This window comes from Bemisia tabaci, chromosome 7 (assembly GCF_918797505.1).
Source record: "Bemisia tabaci chromosome 7, PGI_BMITA_v3".
In the NCBI taxonomy this organism is placed as follows: Eukaryota; Metazoa; Arthropoda; class Insecta; order Hemiptera; family Aleyrodidae; genus Bemisia; species Bemisia tabaci.
The window spans coordinates 26,291,180-26,297,179 of record NC_092799.1 but is presented as its reverse complement, the minus strand read 5'-3'; positions in this window follow the sequence as shown (position 1 = coordinate 26,297,179).

Here is a 6,000-nt window from a genome sequence, read left to right as displayed (position 1 = left end):
TAAAGTTGGTCTAATTTTACGAAGTGGAAATACAAATTTAATGCCAGAGTATTCCAAAAGTCAAGAATAAAATCGCTAAAAATTTGAAAACTCAATCTTTCCTTACTTAATTATTGAGAGTCGCACTATCGCCGCTGCAGAGGGAGGGCAGCGGACCCTCTGAAACGTCTTCCGGACAAATAAATAAGTAAGAAAATATTGAGTTTTTAAATTTTAATCGAATTTATTCTTAATTTGAGTGTACTTTCCTTGCTTTTTAGCCTTATTTTCATTCTTATCATTTCAAAAATATTTGAAAGGAATATTTTAAATGAAATAAAACGAAAATTAATAAAAATAAATGAAAAAATAGTCGCACCATGAGTAGTTTGAAAATTTAAGGTGACATTTGTTCTGCACTTTTTGTGCAGGAAGTCAAAACGCCTTCAATTTGCGCATATGCAATACGGACATTCATCGAGCACGAATAGTTGCATGAAGGCGTCGATATCGACGCGTATTCATGATCAGAGTCAAATAGAGCTGCTGTTTGTGTGCAGTAAATCAAAAAGCCTTCAGATTTTTGCGTATGCAATATGGACATCCATCGAGTGCGAATAGTTGTATCAAGGCGCTGACATCGCCACGTCCTCGTGTCTATTGCAAATCGCATTCGATCAAGTTTAACAGAAAGCACAGGATTGCGTTTCAGGAAAACTGAGTTGCAAGTAATTTTGAATTTTCTTATGTCGAATATTCAAAGTCGAGAACATTTTTTTTACCGTAAAACTAGACATTAAAATTTGTTCTGGGCATTGAGTGTTGTGGAGGAATAAAGCTTAAAGCCTCTTTTTTCGGTTCAAACTTGATGCAAGCTGGTGCGGTCTTAATAGTCGGATTAATAATCTTAATTTTGGTCCATTGTTGTTCTTAGAATTTCTTAATGGCAATATTTTAGCCATTTTCCGTACAATTTTATTTAAGATTGCGCACAAGAATAATTCATGGGGGTATCGTTAAGAGGTGAGAAACTCTCATTGAAAAAAAAAAAAAAAAACTAGTTTGAACTGGTTGTTTGGCATTTCATATAATCCCAACGATTTGATTTACCAAGCCAGACTCTCGGTTCACGTAACCCAAATTTCGGCTCATATGCATGTCCGAACTTCGTTCGTAAGTTTCTTTTGCCGCCTAAGTTCGCTTTGGCAAACCGAATAGTTGCGATATTATGGAACACCGAAGTATGACCGAACTTTTTATTTCAGTGATGTCCTTCCTCGACTTCAACAATTGAAAAATTAGATCCGTTGACAATCTGCCAGAAATTGGAGATTTCATTGGAGATTGGATGGTGCACTTTCAATTATCGCAAATTATTTTCTTGTTGGTGATCAGTATCATAGTGGGGGTGGTATTTGACCGGATATGGAATGTATATAAAGACAGTCTAACTGGCAACATACCTCCTTGAAGAAAAAAAAGTAGGTGCATAGAGTGTCATCATTTTTCTGAGACCGATTTTCTTGCTTGATTCCCATGAATTACTCTTATGTGCAAATCTTAATTAAAATTTCCTTGAAGATGACTAGGATATCATCCTTAAAAAATGTTAGCGACATCAAGGAACCCATTTTATGGTGAACGCACCAGGATGTACCAAGTTTGAAACGAGAAAAAATACTCCATGAAATTCAATGTTAAGGATAAAGTTTAACGAATATTTCCACGTCCAAAAATATTCTTCTTGACATTGAAGTTTTGATGAGAAAGAAATTATGAAAACTCAAAATTTTTCCCCTAAAATGCAACTTGGTGCGTTTCTGTTAAACTCAGTCCAGTCAGTTGGTCCATATCAATCTGCAACGAACACGAAGACGTGTTGGTGTCAAGTCAGCCCCTTGATACAACTATTATTCGTACTCGATGGATGTCCATATTGCATAAGCAAAAAGCTGAAGGCGTTTTGAAACACCTATTAGTTCCACACCGAGGGTTCTACTCAAACGATTGAACTTTTTTTTCCAAATATACGGCACCCCCTTTTTTGAAGTGCAGGAAATAAAATTGATCGTACGATTTTTTCTTTTTTCCTTTCAATGAATAATTAAATAAAGGTCAAGTCGTTTGAAAAACAAGTGCACCCATAGTAATCTTTTCATTGGCAACTAGGTTTGATTAATCATTCCTATAATGTAAGATGAAGATCTGAGATCCCAGTTTGGAGTGCAATATTTTATACATTCTTTTTTTTCATTCAATATTTTTTCCAAAAGTTGAATCTTGCAGAGAGTATCTAATTAAAATTTGAATTTAAATAGGCATTTGGACTTTCAAGAATAAATCGCGGTCAAAAATTACCGCAAAGCAGAATATTTCTGGCAAAAGAGGTCTTGAATCATAGGGTTAGATGCGTAATAGTTGAGGGCATCAACTAACCGTTCGGAGGCAATAGACTTCATGCAAACTTTTAGCGACTGATCGTTAAGTCGCTTTCATGTGCATGGCGTCCCACTTGCCGCATGCTGAGTAAATTACGCGTTTTAACTAATCGCGAAATTTTAAACCCGCAGCACTAAAGACTCTAAATGATACACTGAATATAATAAAATACAAAACATTTTAAGTAAACTGCTCAATTGGCTTTTTTCATGAGCAAGTTTTCTTTAATTATGGCAGGGGTCAGGACTCAGGTTTTTGCTTAAATTGTTATTAATCTATGATACCCCTTGGACACTAAGGGTATCACATAATAATAGAAGAGAAAAGGAGGAATCAACGATAAAGGCAATAATTAATGCAATAGATCTGAAATATTACTTAAATTTTTTTAGCAGCTTCATGCAGCAATGAAACTGGCAAACACGGCAAGGTAAAGTGGACTGTAGCTCTATACTCTCTTGCTTGTGAATCCGCATAGCGCCTTCAATCCGCGCGAATACGATTTTTGTTGGATACTGGTAGATATCAGAAGGCATTAACAGGCAAAAGTGAAAATGAAAATTATTATAAAGTGCTTCATTCCCCGTGCCCATGCAAACTTTTATGTCTTTTTGTTCGCTATTCAACGACAAGATAAGAAACGCAATTTTCTTTTTCTCTCAACCAATCTTGATCTCCTCTTTTCCTTTTTCTGAACTACTTAAACACTTTAAAATATTTTGACTGGCGAAGTGTTTAATTGAAAGATATTCTATCCTTTAGTTTAAATTGTATTGTTTATTATTTAATTTTTCTACCTAGAATTTGAACTTTCATTTATTGGGTAGGACAGGCACGAGACAGTTTCTATATATAAAGTCGCTCCTCCAACGCACTCTGGCATTCTGCGACACCCAAACGCCACATATACCTATCCTTTCAGAGGTTATCGGGCAACTGGCACCGCAACAAGTCGACGTTAACGAAGAGACGATACAGTTTAAATTTTTAAATATATCCAAGAATTTTAGTATTGCGGAGGGGTGAGAGTTAAAGAGGTTGTAAAACCTTTTTTCGAGGTTGTAAAACCTTTTTTCGACGTGAATTTTTTGTGCGATTTTAAGAAAATCCTTTGAGACTTTTTTCAGAAAACAAGCAGGCACCTTTTTATGAATGAAATAATATGTCATAGGATTCGCACCGTTGCAATTAAGTTACTCTGGTTCTCATCCCTTCATATGAAAGAGCAAGAATGGTTACAAAGCTGTAGTTGACGTCTAGTTTTCTTTTTAAACTTATGACTCTCATTGAGCGTTAATAACGTTAATCACGTTTGTGCTCAATTATTTATCCAGGTATCTATTTTGATATTTGTGACGGAGTCCAGGGCCGGATTCACCTACTTGCCGCCCATGGGGCGCCTATATTTTGCCGCCCCCTTTTCATTCGTTTTGAAACTCGATAAAAACCATCGAATGAACCCATCGAATGCACCTCTCCCCCGCGGGCACTACGCGGGGGAGAGGTGCATAAGACGCATTTACTCGTGTTGAACACATTTTTTGGGAAAGCCCGCGGTCAACACTACTTGCAAAAGTTCACGAAACTTTGCGCGGAAGTTAAGTTCCGTAAACCTATCTCTGTGTGGACAAGGCCTTCCATTCATAAGAAATGAACGAAAAAATTATGAAAGAACAAACATAAATGTGGTTCAATGATTTTAACTTCCGCCGCCGCGCCGCGCAGACCGCACCGTGTTGGACGCAATGCGTGAAGTATTCACACAGTCTTGTAGACGCTATGCGTTTCACGCTGACCGCACTGTGTTTGGCGCAATGCGTGAAGTATTCATGCATTCTTGTAGGCGCTATTCGTTTCACGCTGACTGCAATGACCGCACTGTGTTTGATGCAATGCGTGAAGTATTCGTGCAGTCTTGTTGGCACTAATATGTGTTATATGCCGCTCGCCGCGCCGAGGGCTTCTCCTTTTCATCTCAACTCCTCGATGTCATTTCTCGCTAAGTCGCGCCGTTCTAGGCCAAATTGCGTGTTTGGTTTCTCTCGTAACTCGACTTATTGAGGGTGCTGTCTCTTGAATCACTGAGAGACGACAAAATTAGAAATTACTATACTCTCGGAAGAATGAGAGATCTTGTCGCCTTTTCTCGATTGTAATTTTGTTTTTATAAATCCGATTTTTTTTTGTTTATACCTACACTTTAAAAAATTGCAAATTTTTGCCGCCCCTTAGATTTGCCGCCATGGGCCGCGGCCCATGTGGCCACCCCCTTAATCCGGCCCTGACGGAGTCAGGGTTTTGCTTTCACACAGGAACTTTTAACCATATTCAGCACAGCGAAAGACTTAATTTAGGGTAAAAAATGAAAATTTATAAGTTTCGATGCCGTTATGTACCTGGGTGAATTCAAATAAGGGTCAAATTCCAGGTTCAATTTCCTCCCAAAATTTTTTGGTGAATTTTTGGGCGAACCAAACTTTATTTTGACTCTCATTAGGTATAGACTTAGGAAATATAGCTCGTCGAGCTTAATAGTTATGCTTAAACCCGAATTTCCACCGTCACGTGTATCACTTCCCAAAATTTGCTCTAATTTTGCCTGATTTCCCAAATTTTCATCTCAGGGGTGACATATAATACATTTAATTGAAAATTGAACGCAATTGTCATAAAAGCATCGTCGAGCACTAAATTAAAGCATAAATGAAAACATGTAACCCTTTCATATCTTACAAAACCAAAAAAATTCATCCATCATGAAAGATATCTGGAGCTTACTCTGCTTATGCTTTTAGAAAGTTCCGTCTGTTTATCAAAATGCCTACTATTTTCCTTTAACACGAGAAGAAGCTTTTATTTCTTGGAATATTGCCATACAAAATTGATCAAAAACATCGAATTTTAAAACTTCGAGTGGGCGTGTACCCGCCGAAAAGTTTGAGGAGTTGCATTAACATATCAATTACACTGGTCAACGTTTTTTTTTTTTTTTTTTTTTTTTTTTTTTTTTTTTTTTTTTTTTTGATTTTCCGAAGATTTGCCAACGGTTTCGGAGTAGATTTTTGGCGCTGATTCCGAAGATCACCTCCATTTACCTGTATCAGTGCGACTTATCCCGGGAAAGTTCGGAATTATTCCGGAGAAATCGGAATTTTCCATAAAAATCTAGCTTTTCCAGCAAAGTCAATCTTCCGGGAGAATCTGTGCACGATGGAAAAAACCTAGGAATTTTTCGATTTCGTAGCCTAAGATACATAAGAAACCATGTATTGCACCCCTATTAAAATTTCCTTTCTTTTCCTAATGCAAGGTTTTCCGGTCCAGTTTCATTAAAATCAATTAATTAGTTACCGAGATAGTGTTTTAAGCCACGGCCACCACCTTAGATTTTCGAATTTTGGAAAATTCGACTAAAATTCGAGTTCCTCATTCAAAAATACCCGCGGGTACCAAGTTTCGCGTAAATCGATTGATTAGGCGCTGAGATAGCATTTTAGGTCATGTCCGCCATCTTGGATTTTCGAATTTTCAAAATTCGACTAAAAATTCGAGTTCTCCCATTGAAAAATACCCTCGGATACT